Below are 22584 nucleotides of genomic sequence, written 5' to 3'. Positions count from 1 at the left end.
TCACTGACTCTACTGTCCTATGCTATTGAAAACATATGTCGGACCAGGAAGTGTTATTTGCGTTTCCAACAGCATGTACTTTAATTCCTTCCGCTATGAAATTCGTCAATGAAATATTAGAAATCAGTTACTAATAATTCCTTTATGGTTCAGTAACAGAACAGTGCATTAAAACCGAATTTTTTGTGATTTTCTGCCAGTTAATAAAAAATGTTCGTACCTGAAAGCTAGAGGATAATGAGTTATCAACTTATATGCATTTCATAATCTTTGGAACATCCTATAACGTAATTATGTGATAGCATGCGCTGTTAGAATCCGGTTAGAAATGGGGACAATCATTCAAGAGCCATAAACGAGCCAAAGAAGTTGATAAATGATGACGAAATCGGAAAAGGTGAAGTCGATTTCAATTGCCTGAACATGGAGTCTTTCGCGGCTGCATGCCTGAGTAAAATCTTCTTGGTTTTCAAGCGGGGTCATTTCGAATAAAACACTCGAGCTTTCGATGGATTTCCTCACCATGGTTGTCAGGAGTAAAAACCACTGACTGTCGGGGCTAGTCTTTTTTTTTTTTTTTTACTTTGTCATTTCAGTTCCTGACAAAGGGAGCTGTCTGGTAGCTGATAAAGCTGCTCTTCAGCCATAGGTTGTACAAAATGAAAATATGGTTTAAAACTCATAACAGATCACAAGTGACGATTTCTTTGAAAACACAACCGTGAATAATATTTATTATTTTGACAGAAAAGCAGATGATAAAATTAAGGAATGGAATACAGAATAGTGGACAATGTTGAAAATTATTGAAAAAAGTCGTTGTTGTTGTTGTTGTTGTGGTCTTCAGTCCTGAGACTGGTTTGATGCAGCTCTCCATGCTACTCTATCCTGTGCAAGCTTCTTCATCTCCCAGTACCTACTGCAACCTACATCCTTCTGAATCTGCTTAGTGTATTGATCTCTTGGTCTCCCTCTACGATTTTTACCCTCCACGCTGCCCTCCAATGCTAAATTTGTGATCCCTTGATGCCTCAAAACATGTCCTACCAACCGATCCCTTCTTCTACTCAAGTTGTGCCACAAACTTCTCTTTTCCCCAATCCTATTCAATACCTCCTCATTAGTTACGTGATCTACCCACCTTATCTTCAGCATTCTTCTGTAGCACCACATTTCGAAAGCTTCTATTCTCTTCTTGTCCAAACTGGTTATCGTCCATGTTTCACTTCCATACATGGCTACACTCCATACAAATACTTTCAGAAACGACTTCCTGACACTTAAATCTATACTTGATGTTAACAAATTTCTCTTCTTCAGAAACGCTTTCCTTGCCATTGCCAGTCTACATTTTATATCCTCTCTACTTCGACCATCATCAGTTATTTTACTCCCTAAATAGCAAAACTCCTTTACTACTTTAAGTGTCTCATTTCCTAATCTAATCCCCTCAGCATCACCCGATTTAATTTGACTACATTCCATTATCCTCGTTTTGCTTTTGTTGATGTTCATCTTATATCCTCCTTTCAAGACACTGTCCATTCCGTTCAACTGCTCTTTCAAGTCCTTTGCTGTCTCTGACAGAATTACAATGTCATCGGCGAACCTCAAAGTTTTTACTTCTTCTCCATGAATTTTAATACCTGCTCCGAATTTTTCTTTTGTTTCCTTTACTGCTTGCTCAATATACAGATTGAATAACATCGGGGAGATGCTACAACCCTGTCTCACTCCTTTCCCAACCACTGCTTCCCTTTCATGCCCCTCGACTCTTATAACTGCCATCTGGTTTCTGTACAAATTGTAAATAGCCTTTCGCTCCCTGTATTTTACCCCTGCCACCTTCAGAATTTGAAAGAGAGTATTCCAGTTAACATTGTCAAAAGCTTTCTCTAAGTCTACAAATGCTAGAAACGTAGGTTTGCCTTTTCTTAATCTTTCTTCTAAGATAAGTCGTAAGGTTAGTATTGCCTCACGTGTTCCAACATTTCTACGGAATCCAAACTGATCTTCCCCGAGGTCCGCTTCTACCAGTTTTTCCATTCGTCTGTAAAGAATTCGCGTTAGTATTTTGCAGCTGTGACTTATTAAACTGATAGTACGGTAATTTTCACATCTGTCAACACCTGCTTTCTTTGGGATAGGAATTATTATATTCTTCTTGAAGTCTGTGGGTATTTCGCCTGTCTCATACATCTTGCTCACCAGATGGTAGAGTTTTGTCATGACTGGCTCTCCCAAGGCCATCAGTAGTTCTAGTGGAATGTTGTCTACTCCCGGGGCCTTGTTTCGACTCAGGTCTTTCAGTGCTCTGTCAAACTCTTCACGCAGTATCTTATCTCCCATTTCATCTTCATCTACATCCTCTTCCATTTCCATAATACTGTCCTCAAGTACATCGCCCTTGTATAAACCCTCTATATACTCCTTCCACCTTTCTGCCTTCCCTTCTTTGCTTAGAACTGGGTTGCCATCTGAGCTCTTGATATTCATACAAGTGGTTCTCTTCTCTCCAAAGGTCTCTTTAATTTTCCTGTAGGCAGTATCTATCTTACCCCTAGTGAGACAAGCCTCTACATCCTTACATTTGTCCTCTAGCCATCCCTGCTTAGCCATTTTGCACTTTCTGTCGATCTCATTTTTGAGACGTTTGTATTCCCTTTTGCCTGCTTCATTTACTGCATTTTTATATTTTCTCCTTTCATCAATTAAATTCAATATTTCTTCTGTTACCCAAGGATTTCTATGAGCCCTCGTCTTTTTACCTACTTGATCCTCTGCTGCCTTCACTACTTCATCCCTCAGAGCTACCCATTCTTCTTCTACTGTATTTCTTTCCCCCATTCCTGTCAATTGTTCCCTTATGCTCTCCCTGAAACTCTCCACAACCTCTGGTTCTTTCAGCTTATCCAGGTCCCATCTCCTTAAATTCCCACCTTTTTGCAGTTTTTTCAGTTTCAATCTGCAGTTCATAACCAATAGATTGTGGTCAGAATCCACATCTGCCCCTGGAAATGTCTTACAATTTAAAACCTGGTTCCTAAATCTCTGTCTTACCATTATATAATCTATCTGATACCTGTTAGTATCTCCAGGATTCTTCCAGGTATACAACCTTCTTTTATGATTCTTGAACCAAGTGTTAGCTATGATTAAGTTATGCTCTGTGCAAAATTCTACAAGGCGGCTTCCCCTTTCATTTCTTCCTCCCAATCCATATTCACCTACTATGATTCCTTCTCTCCCTTTTCCTACTGACGAATTCCAGTCACCCATGACTATTAAATTTTCGTCTCCCTTCACTACCTGAATAATTTCTTTTATCTCGTCATACATTTCATCAATTTCTTCGTCATCTGCAGAGCTAGTTGGCATATAAACTTGTACTACTGTAGTAGGCATGGGCTTTGTGTCTATCTTGGCCACAATAATGCGTTCACTATGCTGTTTGTAGTAGCTAACCCGCACTCCTATTTTTTTATTCATTATTAAACCTACTCCTGCATTACCCCTATTTGATTTTGTATTTATAACCCTGTAATCACCTGACCAAAAGTCTTGTTCCTCCTGCCACCGAACTTCACTAATTCCCACTATATCTAACTTTAACCTATCCATTTCCCTTTTTAAATTTTATAACCTACCTACCCGATTAAGGGATCTGACATTCCACGCTCCGATCCGTAGAACGCCAGTTTTCTTTCTCCTGATAACGACGTCCTCTTGAGTAGTCCCCGCCCGGAGATCCGAATGGGGGACTATTTTACCTCCGGAATATTTTACCCAAGAGGACGCCATCATCATTTAATCATACAGTAAAGCTGCATGTCCTCGGGAAAAATTACGGCTGTAGTTTCCCCTTGCTTTCAGCCGTTCGCAGTACCAGCACAGCAAGGCCGTTTTGGTTAATGTTACAAGGCCAGATCAATCAATCATCCAGACTGTTGCCCCTGCAACTACTGAAAAGGCTGCTGCCCCTCTTCAGGAACCACATGTTTGTCTGGCCTCTCAACAGATACCCATCCGTTGTGGTTGCACCTACGGTACGGCCATCTGTATCGCTGAGGCACGCAAGCCTCCCCACCAACGGCAAGGTCCATGGTTCATGGGGGAAGGAAAAAAGTCGAAAGTCGATGATTCAATATTACGTCTAAAAGAAAATCACTGATGATGATGTGAGTGAGTTGTGATGGGTTGATGATATCGGTGTTGCATGATAGTGGTCATGGTTAAGAAGAATGTGAAACGATGAGTGTGGTTATGGAGGCTATACGAGTGCAGGAAAAAACTAAAAATCAGCAAGGTAGATGAGGCAGGAGGGAGGAAAATGGAAGGAAGGTGTGAGGTTCAGCCTAGTGAAAGTGGATGGAAACGAGGGTATACTTCGGGACGGATTTCATCGTTGGGGCAGAGACTAGCACGGTTTTCCGCTTCTGTATGCAAAATGGAAGCTTCTGGCACGATTCAGAGAGTGCCGAAGCGATGCACGTGCTACCAGTGAACTGTGTAGGACGGATATAAACGGTAAGGTAAAACTTATGGAGACGAGCGTGATTTGTTCTATAATTATTGACTGGGTTTAAGAGGGTTGATGTTAAGGAGCTATTGGTTACACTAGGTGGTAAAATGATTGAGATGGATCTGGAGGGATCGTTGGGATTCCCGAAAATGGTGAGTCTGGAAGATCATCGCAGATCCCGTCCGCCGTGGTAGCGAGTGACGTCAACTGGTGCGAGGCGACGCCTCCACGAAAGACAAGCCGCGGCGCGTACGTCACGAAGGTAGGCCGAGCTCGCTCAACTCAGCAGAAAAACTGCGTTTGTACACCAGTTAACTCGTAACTGGGAGTGTGTGTACAAACGAGAATTGCGTCTTCTACTGGAATCCATTATTATGGAAGCTTACTGATGTTAGTCCTACAATGATAGGAAGTGCAATGGCATACTAGTAATTTGTTACGGCTGTACTAGGGTACAATAAAATTAAAATCATTATCAGTTGCATAAGGCACCACATCTTGTATGAAATGAGGACTGTTACGCAGAAGAGACTAAATGCTGCAAACAAGCCGTTAGACCATTTATGCCGAGAACTGATCTTAAAATAAGACTTCATAATACTAGATTCTAGCAGAAGGTGCAATTCTCGTTTGTACGCACACGCCCAGTTCCGAGTTAATAGCTTTAGAAAAACATTTCGTCTGCTGAGTTAAGCGAGCGACCGAGCTCAGGCCTGCCTTCGAGACGTACCCGTCGCGGCGTGTCTTCCTCGTGGGCCTCGGTGCGAGGAACCATCACCACGTTTGAAACTACCGCTCCCGCCTCCCTACAATTTTCAACCATCCGCCTTTCCTCTCTTTCCATATCGAAAGTACGTCCCCACGTCAACTAAATGGGTACCCCAGGTTTCCGTCAAAATCGTTGCTGTAAGTTCTAATCTCGGCCGCATCTTATACATGTTTAATATGACGCTTGTGCTCAGTATATTGCTCCACAACTACTCGAATTGTTTAACCCATATACGTGCTGCCACAATGGCAAGGGACACCAGACACATCGGACACACAAAGAGATATGCCGTCTTTAACAGGGTGCAGCATATCTTGTGTCCTTAGGGCAAGACAGAACAGTGGTCTCAGTTCATGTCTCTCCACCACACGTCCTAAATTGTTGCTGGTTGCCCCACACTCTGGCAGGAAAGCATCCACGTTGGCCTCTTCTGCTGACTCATAATGCATCCTTCACTGGGGACAACTGAAAATATGTTCAGTTTCTATGTCACTAAAAATATTGTCTCCGAACAAGTGTTTCAGATGTTGCAATTCAGACTGGATGGTTTTCTCAAAAATTATCTTTGCTCTGTATACTAACGTATACAGGACCGGTGTTGATGGGAACCGGTGTTACCACTGCGGCGAAGGCGTTGGCATATATAAAATATACAATATTGAAATGTTGTTAGCAAAAATCTCGAATAGGTCTTGACCGCTTAACTTCAAATTTGAAACGGTACTCTATTAAACATTCAGACTACAGAACTGAATATGCTATAACAATAAACAAGGTTCCAGAGCAGAGAGAGTGGGGAAAGAGGAGATGGGCCTAGGGTTGGGAGGATATTGTCATAGGAAAGGAGGAGATGGATTAAGGTGGCAATAAGATATGGAGTAAGAAATGGAGGAGAAGATAGACAGAAAGGTGAGAAGGTGATGGACAGAGATTGCGAGAAAGAGGAGGAGATTGACAAAGAGAGAGGGAGGAAGAGGTGGACAGAAACAGGAAGTAGAATTAGATTAGGACATGCTTTCTCTTTTATTGCTTTTTTATTCAACCAGACTGATACACAGAAACGCGTGACCAGATAAGCTATTAATGAAAATGAGCTCAATGCGGAAAAAAAAGAACTGAGGTACATTTCTCCAGTTCTACTTTTAATATTGATATTCGTCATTTTCTGCAGTTTATTTTGCATAATATATTCTGCGATATTCACTGCACAGTTCACATACACAGTCTTCACTCTCTTCGTAGGATCTCCTGTTTTATCAGACCCTGTGGTGACCTGCATGTGTTGCCTATAGTGTTACATCATTTCGGAATTCATTGTTGGCCTGTTTTCATTCTTCCATCATTTTGGCGTTGGCTGAGTAGAAGTCGTTACAGATAGAGTAGCGTTTGTGTTATTAATTGGCATGGGCTTCCGTTGGACTAGTTGTTTAGCAAGAGCATCTGCATTCTGATGTGTTACGCAAAGGCTTCCTTCGTTAATACGATGTAAGACAGTCTCGGAAGCGCAGTCTTCCCGTTGACCAAGATTCGTTTCAGATAGCACCATTTAGCTTTCTCTGCTGTTTGTCCCAGAATATGAGCATCCCATAAACTGCAATTGGTACTATGGCCGTTTTAAAAGTGTCATTGCTGCTTTTACTAAGGGTTATTAAGGCTCTTGGATATTGTAAATTGCTTTTGTTACAATTGTTGCTCTTTCATTCACGTGGGTGTCGAATGATTTAGTGTAACTCAGGGACATTTGTACTTTGATACCACTTCTACTGGTTTACTTTGAAGGGACAATATGTCTTTCCGCGTTGGTTTACCACCTCTCCTGATAATGACTTGTTAGGTTTTGCGGCCGTTTATTTGTAGGTCATTTTCCTGGGCCCATTATATAAGCCTTTTTAGCTACTTTTGTAGCTCTTATTTGTCTTCTAAAATTGTTACCATGTCGTTCGCATAAAGTGTGATTATTTTTGAGGTGTCGATAATGATCTTTGCGGCACCTGGTGTCATGATAGGGACCAGTGTCGGACTGATCGGGTCCCCTTGTATTACTCCATTTGCCTGTGTTAAATTCTTGGATAGTGTGGTATCATCAGATATTTGGATGTGGTTGTATCTTGGGATATCTCCTCTGTTATTTGCTGGGTGTCACTATTTAACACACTGGCATTCTGGTTGAGTGTTTTTGTGTTAATGGTATCGAAGGCTTTGCTACACTCCTGGAAATTGAAATAAGAACACTATTGAATTCATTGTCCCAGGAAGGGGAAACTTTATTGACACATTCCTGGGGTCAGATACATCACATGATCACACTGACAGAACCACAGGCACATAGACACAGGCAACAGAGCATGCACAATGTCGGCACTAGTTCAGTGTATATCCACCTTTCGCAGCAATGCAGGCTGCTATTCTCCCATGGAGACGATCGTAGAGATGCTGGATGTAGTCCTGTGGAACGGCTTGCCATGCCATTTCCACCTGGCGCCTCAGTTGGACCAGCGTTCGTGCTGGACGTGCAGACCGCGTGAGACGACGCTTCATCCAGTCCCAAACATGCTCAATGGGGGACAGATCCGGAGATCTTGCTGGCCAGGGTAGTTGACCTACACCTTCTAGAGCACGTTGGGTGGCACGTGATACATGCGGACGTGCATTGTCCTGTTGGAACAGCAAGTTCCCCTGACGGTCTAGGAATGGTAGAACGATGGGTTCGATGACGGTTTGGATGTACCGTGCACTATTCAGTGTCCCCTCGACGATCACCAGTGGTGTACGGCCAGTGTAGGAGATCGCTCCCCACACCATGATGCCGGGTGTTGGCCCTGTGTGCCTCAGTCGTATGCAGTCCTGATTGTGGCGCTCACCTGCACGGTGCCGAACACGCATACGACCATCATTGGCACCAAGGCAGAAGCGACTCTCATCGCTGAAGACGACACGTCTCCATTCGTCCCTCCATTCACGCCTGTCGCGACACCACTGTAGGTGGGCTGCACGATGTTGGGGCGTGAGTGGAAGACGGCCTAACGGTGTGCGGGACCGTAGCCCAGCTTCATGGAGACGGTTGCGAATGGTCCTCGCCGATACCCCAGGAGCAACAGTGTCCCTAATTTGCTGGGAAGTGGCGGTGCGGTCCCCTACGGCACTGCGTAGGATCCTACGGTCTTGGCGTGCATCCGTGCGTCGCTGCGGTCCGGTCCCAGGTCGACGGGCACGTGCACCTTCCGCCGACCACTGGCGACAACATCGATGTACTGTGGAGACCTCACGCCCCACGTGTTGAGCAATTCGGCGGTACGTCCACCCGGCCTCCCGCATGCCCACTATACGCCCTCGCTCAAAGTCCGTCAACTGCACATACGGTTCACGTCCACGCTTTCGCGGCATGCTACCAGTGTTAAAGACTGCGATGGAGCTCCGTATGCCACGGCAAACTGGCTGACACTGACGGTGGCGGTGCACAAATGCTGCGCAGCTAGCGCCATTCGACGGCCAACACCGCGGTTCCTGGTGTGTCCGCTGTGCCGTGCGTGTGATCATTGCTTGTACAGCCCTCTCGCAGTGTCCGGAGCAAGTATGGTGGGTCTGACACACCGGTGTCAATGTGTTCTTTTTTCCATTTCCCGGAGTGTATATTACACAAATACCACGATTAGAGACCATTTGTTCAGTGAGCCATTACTGCAGAGACTACGGTGAAATACGCGTTGCACTGTGCAGCCACAGTCGCAGTACGTGTTGAAAATGGTTTCGATGTCCCTCAACGCATGCATGTACGCGCTGTAGCATGTTGTGTCTTCACACTGGGCAGGCTGCATCCGAACAGTGTCAAAGGCTGCATGAACAGGCTGCTCCAGTGTCTCCACATCTGAAATGGGCTCTGCATGCACGATACTTTTGAAATGGCCCCCTAACCAAAACTCGCACTGATTGAGATCCGGTGAACGAGCATGCCATGCAACTGTAACCCCTCGTTCGACCCATCGACCAGGAAATACACGACGGAGATGCGTCCTGACGTTAATGGTGAATTGAGCTGGAGCACCATAATATAGCAGCCACATAACCCTCCGAATCATCAATGGCACTTCTTCTAGCAGGGGAGGCAAAGTCACCCGCAAGAAACGTCGATACTTCCGGCATGTTAGGCGACGTAAAAAGGAAGACTGGTCCCAAAATACGCTCGCCCATAATCCCGGCCCACACATTCCGCCTGCACCGTAGCTAATGATTTGCTATCACTGCATACTATCCCACAGATGGCTGCTACGAAAGCTGAAGATACTGAAGATACCACTTCGCGTAAAGGTGGCCTCATCTGTGAACAGGTTGGATGACACAAAACCCGGAATCGTGGTTGCCTGGTGAAGAAATCAGTGACAAAACTGCTAACGATGTGGAAAGTCTGTCGCTAGTAAGCCCTGCACGCGCTGTAAGTGATAAGTGTAGTAACAGTTTCTAAGAGGTCCGAGCAGATGTAATTTCGATGTATTGCTCATGCGCTGCCTGCGATATGCAAGGTCTCTGACCAGAGAGCAGTCTTGACTGCAGTAGGAACTGTGTAGCTGTAGCAGTAAGTTGTTGCTTGTCTGGAGTCTGCTCTGGTCTGGTGTATCGTGTTGGCTTGCCCGGTCGCGGTGCAGCGATGCCGGAGCCTGAGTATTATTGTATAAGGTAAAAAGCAGCCTCGCGCATATGTAGTAATGTTATCTCAAGTCCCATGTAAATGTTTTTAAAATCTCGTAATAATAATCTTGCCCATAAAAAGTAACTTTGAACAATCATTCATTTCAATTTAAAGAATTTACTAATTTCTCCCATCCATGATCATCCCGATTGTTGCAAAAAAAAAAAAAAATCAGTTGCTTCCTTTCATAAATGAGAGATACATCGGCCAGCATTGCACAGAGCTGTGCCGGAAAAATTTATTGTAAGAGCAGATATATCCGGCGACTTCATTGAGGTAAGAATATTTTCCTTTTTTTTTATTCAGAATGATATTTCAGGGCAATGACGCAGCACTGCTGTCGTCCAAAATTTACCAGGTTAAATTCACAGTGAATTATTGAAAAGTCATAAATGAGCGACAATTTAATTGAGAGGTTAGTTACATTGTATTGTTACCAGGTTACTGAATTAATTTTTTTATTGGGACGTTACACTGAATGTGAACGACATAATTATAATTTTTACTGTTGAGAGGTTTAGGAATTTTTCTGTTTTGAGGTTACGCTAAATGGGAATGAATTTTGAGCGTAGATAAAATGAGAAAGAATTTTGTGTGGAGGTTAATGTGAAAAGAATTTTGTAGGGAGGTTACAAATGAGAAAGAATTTTGTGGAGAGGTCACACTAAATTAGAATCATATTCGTATTATTTATTGAAATTTGTGGGGAGGTTACACTTGGCGACAACCGGCCAGGATCGCATATCTTTGTGAATCTCTGAGAAGTAGTCATATATCTGCTCTTATTTACTTAAATGTAGTTTGCATCTGGCGCAACGCATTTACTAATTTGTCACTCTTTCTTTCACAGATCATCGGCAATTTATTGCTCTTTGTTGTAATTGTATTTGTTCCATTTTTGCTTTGACTTTGTTTCATTTTTTGCTTAATTTTGATTTGTGAAAATGCCGCGAAAAACAGTACATCGCGATGTGCAATGAGTAAAAAAGCTGACTCGAATAATTGACCGATAATACTAGGGACACTCAGTGTCTTAATGATAGTCCTCTATTTACAGACAATCAGTGCGTACCGATCACTTGTATTGAGTTAAATCCTAATGATGGGCAAACAAATTCAATTATTTCCACAGTAAATTTAACAATTGATGACCGCGGCACGTTCCGATACAATGAACGCTGCCCAGCTTGACACACCCGATTTGCAAAATTTACGTAACGAACAGATAATTGTTTCTAACGAAGGTGAACAATATACACAAAATACGTCAGATTTATTTGATTCCGATGTAGTGGCCAACAGTGCACATCCGATTGGCAAACTTTTTCAAGAATCACAGAATGACCAAATGGTTACCGGTACACAAAACGTGACAAATGCATATACACCATCACACAGCACAGAGAATACAGCAGCTAATTTTGGCACGGATCAAGTTACGGCATTATTGCTACAAACTAATGAAAATCTCAAACAAGAACTTGATGAAATATTCGACAACCATTTCAAACAGCAGAGTGAAATACTAGACAACTATTTCAAACAACTCAGTGAAACACTAGACAAAAATTATAAACAACTTAATGAATCGTGCAAACAACTTAATGAAAGTTTCAAACAGACGAATAAAAGACACGACAGTCTTAACGAACAGAACAAACAACTTAGTAAACAGATTACAGCCGTTACCGTGCAATGTTCTGACACTAAAGAACAATTATGTGAGGAAATTGAGGCTTGTGCTAGTAACAGTAGTGAAGAAATTAGATCTGTTGCACAAGAATTAAGTAGCACACGTGTAGACACAACGAAATTACTTAGAGATGAAAGTAGTGCAGTCACTGAACAATGTTCTGAAAAAGCAACACAGTTACGCGATGAGTTTAAATTAATGTCAGCAGAAGTTTCACGCACTCTGGATACGGAAGTCGATAAGAAATTTGACCAACAGAACAGCCAAATTGACGAAAGTTTTAAAGTGACAGAGACGAAAAATGTTGCAGTCTCTAACACGTCACAGCATACGACAAATTCTGAACATTTCTCACACTCTCACAGCCAGTGTAACTTAGGTAATTTACAGAGACTACGTGACTTAGAATCCGAACAGACACAGACAAATAGAGTCTCATGCAATCCCGAACCTACTCAGAAACGAAAATTTTGATTATAAGCACTTTCTATCCGTTAGGAAATTTAAGTTATTTAAAAATGACAGAACACAAATACACCCTTTCGACTGGATACGACACATTGCTTTCGTATTTTCACCAGCTTGGCCTGTAATGCAGAAACTAAAATTGGACTGGATACGACAATTTGCTTTTGAATTTTCACCGGCATTGCCTGTAATGCAAAAACTAAAATTTATTTTCAGCGCGTAAGTGACCTCAGGGGATTCATTACGCTTCGATGAATATGTGCCGTAGCGTGCACAGGGCCCCGAGCCGTAGTAGTGCTATTTCATCTTTAGTTTTCTGCACTGCTGCCTTCTCTTTTACTATCCTTTATATCTATCAAAACAACTCTGCAACTATCGATCTATCTAGGATTAGAAATGTGTAAAGAAATCTGATAAGACGCGTAATACTTGAAAGTGACAGTTTTCTTTAGACACTCCCGAAATGAGAACTACCGCCGTAATTTTAATAACAGATAAAATTGTAATCATCACTATGTACAACATTTTCAGCAATATTCAAAATTATCAGCAACAGCATTTTGGTAACAATAGAGGCTTTTCTCCGCAACAGCATCAAAGCCAGCCGGTTAGCATACCTACCCAACAATGTAATGTGCAAGGTCAACCAAGCTTTAATGTTTCGCCGCCTACACGTATAGCGTCGGCTCCGCCAAATAATAACGCACAGCAACAAGGAAATCAGTACGTACAGAAAACACACCATTTCAACTCGTATCGCAATGCACCGTATAGAAATGACTATCATGACAGACGTAAAAGTAATGAGCACAATTTTCAGCGTACGTTTAATAACAGTCGGTCTTACCAGCAGCAAAATCATCCACAACAACAGATTATCATGAATGAACCAGACAGTCGGTATCATCCCGAACATAATACGTCAAGAAGAAATAACAGAACAGTACAAATAGTGGAGATGCCACATCATCCTCCCGCAAATAATACCACGTCAGATAGAATTTGACTAGAAACAGTACAGGTTGCATCTTCCAGCAACGTAAGCAATACTTTTGACACAGAGAATCTTGTTCACATCCGAGACACTCTTTTGCAAAAAAAAAAAATAAAATAAAATAAAATAAAAAATTCAGCTGCATCCGAACTGCAGAAAGTACACAGCTTTTGTCTGTTTTGGTGACTGTTATCAATTCTGTAAATTACCGTTCGGTTTAACTATTTCTTCAGCAGCATTTATTCGCGGTTTGAATACTATACTTCCGACAGAATTAAAAGACAGAATCACAACGTATGTAGACGACATTCTTATTGCAGAAGCTAACTGGTCTGAACACAATCTGATTCTTGAACAACTGTTGCAAACTTTTCGTGCACAAGGACTCACAGTTAATCTTAGCAAATCGCACTTTGGCAAAACTTCTATAACATTTCTTGGACATGTAATTTCAGCAGAAGGCATTGCGCTTGACCCGGAAAAACTTCAAGCTTTACGTGACATTACTGTACCTACGACAAAGAAACAACTACTCAGCTTTTTGGGATTAATTAACTTTTTCCGTAAATTTATTCATTACTCTGCTTTAGACACACCTACATTATGTCAATTGACAGGTAAAAACACTATTTGGTCCTGGGATAGCCAAGCGCAGTCTGAATTTGTCAATCTGAAACAAGCATTGTTGAATGCACCACTTTTATCACATCTAGATCTTACTAGAAATTTTTCAATTGCCACCGACAGTTCTAACACCGCTTTAGGCGTACACATTTTTCAGGAAATTGAAGAAGACGGTACTACAGTAATTAAAAACATCGCCTTTGCGAGTCGCATTCTGTCACCTGCTGAACGCAATTATTCTGTTACAGAACTTGAAACATTATGTGTTGTATGGGCATTTACGAGATTTCGACATTTTCTTTATGGAAGACATACAACCGTTTACACAGATCATAGAGCTATACAGTTTTTACTTTCAGCAAAATTTACACACGACAGATTAAGCAGATGGAAACTCTATTTACAGGAATTTAATTTTACAATTGTTCACATTCCCGGTACACAAAATATTGTAGCAGACGCACTATCCCGTTCTCTCAGCAACAATCAGCAACACATCGCAACCAACTTCTGCCAAGAAAATTTTAGCGTCATGTATATTCAACAAGTTGTATTTGAAAATTTCATTTCGGCGTCATTACGAGACATAGCACAAGAGCAGAATAAAGACAACGTATGGAAAGAAATTAAACACCTTTGGCAAGATAGGAATAATATTCTGTTTCGCCGCTCTCACCCTGGCAGCAACAATTGGTTACTATGTATTCCTGACGAGTTTGTTAATAAATTAATTTGGTATACTCATTTAAGTTATGCACATTATGGAGCCAGAAAATGTTTTCTTATACTGAGACAGAACTGTTATTTCGCCAACATGGAGAAACGTATTCGACGAGTTCTAGCGTCATGTAAAATCTGCCAGAAAGCTAAGTCAGACACGACTTCACATATTCCTCCGTTACATCCCATTGCACCTGTTAAATTGAGACACATGGCCGCTGTAGACATTTTTGGTCCGATTCCCAGGTCTAATAGAGGTTTTTGCTACATTTTTGTCGCTGTTGAACTCACTTCAAAATTTGTTACCTTCACTCCGTTACGCAAAGCATTTGTAAAACATTTTTTTATTTCTTGTAGGGCATGTATTAAAAGTAATTTCCGACAATGGACCACAGTTTCGATCTGCTATATGGACACGTATGTTACGAACAAGAAACATTTCTCCGATCTATATATCCAAGTATCACGCTTCTACGAACCCTTGTGAACGACTAATGAAAGAAATTGGTAAACTATGTAGAATATACTGCCATAAAAATCATATTGATTGGGATAAACACATACTGTCATTCCAGGATGTAATTAACACCATACCAAATGAATCTACTATGTTATCTCCGACTGTTATACTGAAAAATGTTGAACCACCTAACAAAATTAAAGAATTAGTATCCTTTCCTACATTTCGTCAACTACGCCACCATGAAATAATTGACATTGCGCTGAACAACATCAAACGTGCCGCAGAGTGCCGGAGAAGACAGCAAAAACAGGTTTGTACACGCCGTGACTTTCACATTGGACAGAAGATATTAGTACGTACACACTATTTATCCATCAGAGGAAAGAGTAGATGCAGTAAATTTGAGCTTTTATACGTAGGTCCATATCGAATTCGCAGCATTCCTCACCCCAATGTAGTACACCTCGAAACTCTGACCAGAAAAAGTAAAGGCAATCACCATGTCTCCAATATTAAACCCTGTAGTGAATGAACATCCTTTACGATTTATCACACTTTAATGCCTTTTCCTGATATTTTTAAGACCACGTATGTAATTATATTTATATGAACAATTAGTGATGATTATCATATTTTTTCTTGGCAAGTGCCCGGCAAGGTAAGGTTAGCAGGTCGCTTTTCTTGTCGTTATACATCAGACCGTGCATATTTTCCATTTTACGTGTATGTATGATTGTTTTCCTGTTTTGTTTGTATGCACTACGAAATCTTTAAGATATAACAAACACCAGTTGACTTTGACATTTTGCCTTATGATATCTCAACAGCTTGACTATTTTACATTTTTTTGGTACTAAATTATGATACTCTGTGTACATTTTTTTTGCACCTGAACACTCTATGTTTTTGATATAATACGTTTTCTGTCATGCTATGCTGTATGCTTAATTATATCACTAGAAACCAGTTTTAATTTAATGGGTATATGATTTAAATGCAAGATATTAATCCTTATTCATCATTTTCAGAAAGCAATAACGTGCAAAAGAAATAAATTAAACAAACCACAGTGGATTACTATGAAATGGGAATTTCACCTTCGGAATGAACGAAAGAAAATGGAATACCTTGTGATGAAGAGTAAATGGATCAGAATTAACAATCATTAACAAGAATATACTATACACATCGTATGATAGCAGTCTTAACTAATTTTTTTCTTTCAGAATACGAGGCGATTGATCCAGGCTGTCAGACAGAACTACACATCTTAGTTTTAGTGATAAAATATGCTAGAAATAAGAAATTCTATACTATGAATAGTTGTATGAAGTAAATGGTAATATGAATAATGAATAATGAAGTGTCTTTTTTGCAGATGATAATGAATGATGATGAATAGTTATATGAAGAATATGCTAATATGAATAATGAAGTTTTTCTTTGCAGGTGATGATAGTAATGAAGTTATGGTAATATGAATAATGAAGTTTTTCTTTGCAGATGAGGATAATGATGAAGTTTATATATTTACTGTTAGTTAAGAAATGCTATGTAGTAATTTAAGTATTTGTTGCAGTTCGTTTTGATTCACTACTTTTCAGCATAATATGCGTTTCTTCTTTCAGCTTAATAATCCATTTTGTATTTTTTCCAGGAGAAGCTATTCATGAAATTAATGTGCTATAAGCAGTTAGTCATTAAACCTGTTCTAGTACTTGCATTTTTTTACCCACTTGTATGTGTCATTCATGAATGTGATGACATATACTCTACTTGTTCATAACCTTGCTACAGCTGACTCATGATGAATGACGTTATTTGCAGCAATAAGTCAAAAGCAAATATTTTCATGCCCCAGCAATTAATTATCGATCCCAACGCAATGCATTGCTGGCACAAAAAAATGTATTACCAGTCCCAAAGAATGCTACTAGTTTAAGAGATATTTATAGTACTAAATATAATGCAGATTTGTCAGATGTATTAAATCCATTACATCTATGTATTATTGGACCACAGACCTTGAGTAATAGTTACAGTGTGTTATATTTTAAATATGTCCTATGTCACTTGAATGATGAGTTCTGAGTAATACTGAATGATGTTTTGTAATAATGCATAAATACTATGCCAATAATTTCTGTAAATAATATTTTTGTTATACTCTATAAATGTTATGCCAATAATTAACTCTCATTTTGAATGATGACTTCTGAATAATACTGAATAGTGTTTTATAATAGTATATGAATACTTTGTAACTGGCCAATGAATGCCACTATTTTAAATTTGTCTTATGTCACTTACATGCTATTATATATGAATACCAGTAGCTTAATGCTACACACATTAACTCCTGTCTTGAATGATGACTTCTGAGCAATGCATAAAAATGGTTTGTAACTGGCCAATGTGTGCCAATGATTACTATAACTAGATGAATTGTGTTAATGCTATGCCATTAATTACCTCTTGTTTTGAATGATCACTTCTGAATAATGCATAAAAATGGTTTGTAACTGGCCAATGAGTGCCAATATTTAGTGTAATCAGGTGACTTATGAATGATGTTCTGTAATACTCCATACATAGTACAGAAATGTTTAGTAACTAGGCAATGAGTGCCAACAATTACTCAAATCGGTTGATAGATTAGTGTAATTCTCAATGATGATTAGCATAAGACTTAATGTCCTTCACTTTCTGACCTAATTACCAGAAATTACTGCAATATCCGTTTGTTCTGTCTATCCTCATGATCATGGAGAACTATATTTGGTTTTTGCATTAATTCTACGTTGGTGTACCTTACAGGAATGTGGTGTTGACACATCATGCTGTCCACCACCTTGAACGATGGAGATGTTATTATGGTCCCACTGTTTGGTGTACCTAATGTACTACCAAAATTATAACATTGAATATTAATACGACATTTCAGTGTCTTGGCTACACTGATTCATATTTCAGGGAAGAGAACCTCAGATTGTCTCACTTGGTGTTGTGCTTCTGTAGAAAGATATGGACTTTCAGTGCAGCTACGTGCAACCTACTGTGCTACAACCATGATGCAGTCCTTCCCTTTCCTTTCCTAGTTCTTATAAAATCGTAATATATACAGTGCGTGTGCACTATATGCATTTATTAATTTGTTTTGTACTCATTGCGTATCCTAGTTCTTGTAAAATGGTAGGGATATATACAGTGCGTGTGCACTTTGTCGTTTGTTAATATGTTTTGTACTCATTGCGTATAAATTTGTCATTTCTTGATATGTTCTGTACTCAGTGCATGTGCACTCTATTTCATTTCATGTACTGCACTTATATATATGTATATACTCTGTGTCTGTAAACTTAGTTAATTAAGTATATTTTAGAAAAATTTGTTGTTCATGGCAAGTCCAATTGACTCACCATCGCTGCCACATTTTTGCCCCCCCAGTGGAGGGTTATGTAAGAGGTCCGAGCAGATGTAATTTCGATGTATTGCTCATGCGCTGCCTGCGATATGCAAGGTCTCTGACCAGAGAGCAGTCTTGACTGCAGTAGGAACTGTGTAGCTGTAGCAGTAAGTTGTTGCTTGTCTGGAGTCTGCTCTGGTCTGGTGTATCGTGTTGGCTGGCCCGGTAGCTGTGCAGCGATGCCGGAGCCTGAGTATTATTGTATAAGGTAAAAAGCAGCCTCGCGCATATGTAGTAATGTTATCTCAAGTCCCATGTAAATGTTTTAAAAATCTCGTAATAATAATCTTGCTCATAAAAAGTAACTTTTAACAACCATTCATTTCAATTTAAAGAATTTACTAATTTCTCCCATCCATGATCATCCCGATTGATGCAAAAAAAAAAAAAAAACAGTTGCTTCCTTTCATAAATGAGAGATACATCGGCCAGCATTCCACAGAGCTGTGCCGGAAAAATTTATTGTAAGAGCAGATATATCCGGCGACTTCATTGAGGTAAGAATATTTTCCTTTTTTTTTATTCAGAATGATATTTCAGGGCAATGACGCAGCACTGCTGTCGTCCAAAATTTACCAGGTTAAATTCACAGTGAATTATTGAAAAGTCATAAATGAGCGACAATTTAATTGAGAGTTTAGTTACATTGTATTGTTACCAGGTTACTGAATTAATTTTTTTATTGGGACGTTACACTGAATGTGAACGACATAATAATAATTTTTACTGTTGAGAGGTTTAGGAATTTTTCTGTTTTGAGGTTACGCTAAATGTGAATGAATTTTGAGCTTAGATTAAATCAGAAAGAATTTTGTGTGGAGGTTAATGTGAAAAGAATTTTGTAGGGAGGTTACAAACGAGAAAGAATTTTGTGGAGAGGTCACACTAAATTAGAATCATATTCATATTATTTATTTGAATTTTGTGGGGAGGTTACAAGTTGTCATGGAGAACGTTCCACACGGTCGTCTGGCGTATCCTGTACTGGAGGGCCTACTGTCTGGAATTGACACGGCGGTCGCGTCCCAGTTAATCTGATGTCGGAACATTTCATGTACGTTCTTCATGATTTCCTGCTTCTTGAAACGACCCTCCTCGGACAAACGGCAAAACTCTATTGCAATTATTGAATGTTGCGGTTGTTGTCGGCGGGGACAGGTCTCCTGTTACAACCTTGCTGCCGACCGCCCGTTGCCATTTGTCTTTCTGTAAGTAAACACCATCTCGGCAAGCTCTCGATTCGAATACGGAATCCTTGTGTACAACGCTGTATCACATCCATTACAAGGTGTGTCAACAAGTGAAGTTGATCTGACACAACGTTACCAATTACCATAGCAGGAGAGAGCGCTGGACCATGACGTATCTGGAACAGTACGACCCTCTAAAAGGAAACCATGCATATTGTAACTGTCACTTCATGAGACGTCGCTTATTAGATCGCGATCTCTGTAACAATGTACGACTGAATAAATGGTTTGTGGTATGGAAACCATGTATTTCCGGACATAAATTCATGATACCTTTTACGTTCCGTGTCCTCTCATCGTTCAATCCTTAGAGTTTGTACACGTTGGAAAAAAATCACCCATTATACATATGCATATCTACGAGATGCGTTCATTAAGTAATGAAACAGTTTTTTTTCGACCAGTTTCGGTTTAAAAAATGTTATGGGATATGATAGGATATTGTAGCTTCCGCCTCCATTGTTTCATGAACTTCCAAGAGATGGCCGCGCATCAGGTATCCTTCAAAGTTGATTCTGTAACTGAGTTTCTTTTGGCGGAAAACCAGAGCATCGCAGATATTCGCAGGCTCTTGCAGAATGTCTACGGAGACTTGAAAATAAACAAAAGCACTGTGAGTCATTGGGCTAGAAATCTGTCATCATCGCAACAAGTTCGCGTTTACCTGTCCGATCTCCTGCGTACCAGCCGGCCGACAGCACACAGCTGTGACTCCTGCAAAGCTGAAAAGTACGGAGACTCTCATTCGAAGTGATCGACGGATACAGTCAAACAACTCGCCGCTGAACTGGACGTCTCTGTTGTTTGTGCTGACACATTCATCCACCAGTTGGAGTACTCAAAAGTATGTTCCCGCTAGGGTCCTCGCCGCCTAACAGAACACCATGAAGAGCAATGAAGAATCATCTCTGAGGATTTTCTTGCGGGTTACGAGGATGATGGCGTCAATTTTTTCGCAAACATCATCACAGGTGATGAGACATGGATGCATCACTTCAAACCGTAACGAAACTGCGATCCATGAACTGGCGCCACACCACCTCTCCTCCGAAAAAAAAGTTCAAAGCCACACCGTCAGCCGTTAGTCATGGCGGGCGTCTTCTGGGATTCTTAAGGAGTAATTCTGTCATGCTGCAACGATCAACTCTGGAGTGTATTGTGCTACCCTCGGGAAACTGAAGAAACGACTTCAGCTTGTTCGTTGCCACAAAAATGCAAACGAACTTCTCCTTCTCTATGACAACGTAAGGCCTTACACAACTCTGCGCACATGAGAGGAACTCAAGAAACTTTATTGGACTGTTCTTCCTCATCCACCCTACAGTCCAAATCGCACATCTTTCGACTTCAGTCTCTTTGGCCCAATGAAGGATGCACTCCATCGGAATCAGTATGTGGATGATGGGGAAGTTATTGATGCGACAAAACGTTGGTTCTGACGTCGAAGGGTAGAGTAGTACCATGCGCGTATACATCTCCTGCCAACACTGTGACACAAGGCCGTCGCACTGAACGGAGATTATGTTCGAAAACAGGGTTTTTTAGCCAAGAGAGTGGGGAACAATTTGCTGTACTGAAGTTCTGAAAGAAACCACCCTGCTTTCAAAAAAAAAGTTTTACATTACTTACTGAACGCCCCTCGTACTTCAGCAGTAAGCCTGCTGATTAATATTTCCATAGCACTCCGTCTTCAGGCCACAAGTGGCCCACCGGGACCATCCGACCGCCGTGTCATCCTCCATGAGGATGCGGATAGGAAGGGCGTGTGGTCAGCACACCGCTCTCCCGGTCGTTATGATGGTTTTCTTTCACCGGAGCCGCTACTATTCGGTCGAGTAGCTCCTCAATTGGCATCACGAGACTGAGTGCACCCCGAAAAATTGCAACAGTGCATGGCGGCCCCGATGGTCACCCATCCAAATGCCGGCCACGCCCGACAGCGCTTAACTTCGGTGATCTGACGGGAACCGGTGTATCCACTGCGGCAAGGCCGTTGCCACAATATTTCCATGCAGAGTTTGAAAGATGTGTTTTTGTGGGCTATGTCTCCGTCGTGGACAGTTGCAGTCCTTATAACACTAACATGAGGTGCAACTTCGCTTCTGCCTGTGTCACGGACGTCTTCCACGCAGTGTGTTCGGATATTCTCTATGGCTTTCTGGAAAACGCACGACTTTAACCTCAGGTGCGAGTTACACTTCCTTAGGAATCTCATGAAATAACAGATAAAACTGTGTTCCTTACAGTTACTGCTTGCAGAAATCGTGTTGACTCCTGCATCACTGTAATTCGCTCTGGAGAAAAGTCTTCATAAGAGAACACAATACATATTGCACGATTGAAGAAGACAAACAACCCATACCGTCGCCATTTTCACTGTAACGCGTACACTGTATTTTGAAAACAGTACAGCAATGCATGTCGGAGGGATGGAGGGGGTGGTGGTGAAAGAACTCGAACGTAAAGCAATTACTCTGCAAAGAGCCACTTGATCCCACGGGTCCTCTGATAACAAAATACTCTGAAAATATTCATCCCTGAGGGAGCTCCGTTGGTTCACTGCGCATTTACAGAGAAATCGGTCCCCCTTCTGGCATCGGTTTACCACCGGACGCTGAAACAATGAAACGAGGCACGTATGCAGAAAAAGTTTACTCAAATCTCCAAGAGGGATATCGGAAGACGGATGTATGAGGTTTGAGTAAACTGCAGCTTTTTCTAGATACGTACCTCGTTTCGTTGTTGCAACGTCCGGTGGTAAACCGATGCCAGAAGGGGGACCGCTTTCTCTGTAAATACGCAGTGAACCAACGGTGCTTCCTCAGGGATGAATATTTTCAGCGTATTTTGTTATGAGGGACCCGTGGGGTCAAGTAGCTCGTTACAAAGTAATTGCCTTACGTCTGAGTTCCTTCACCACCTCCCCCTCCC

The 22584-nt window shown here is 41.1% G+C and overlaps 1 pseudogene; it reads right to left on the bottom strand.

Annotated features, from left to right (window-relative positions):
• Window positions 1-21533: 21533 nt before the first annotated feature.
• LOC126200041 (5S ribosomal RNA) lies at window positions 21534-21651 on the bottom strand (annotated as a pseudogene).
• Window positions 21652-22584: the final 933 nt, after the last annotated feature.

The sequence above is a fragment of the Schistocerca nitens genome, chromosome 8 (genome assembly GCF_023898315.1).
Source record: "Schistocerca nitens isolate TAMUIC-IGC-003100 chromosome 8, iqSchNite1.1, whole genome shotgun sequence".
In the NCBI taxonomy this organism is placed as follows: domain Eukaryota; kingdom Metazoa; phylum Arthropoda; class Insecta; order Orthoptera; family Acrididae; genus Schistocerca; species Schistocerca nitens.
This window is presented reverse-complemented; position numbering and strand designations above follow the sequence as displayed.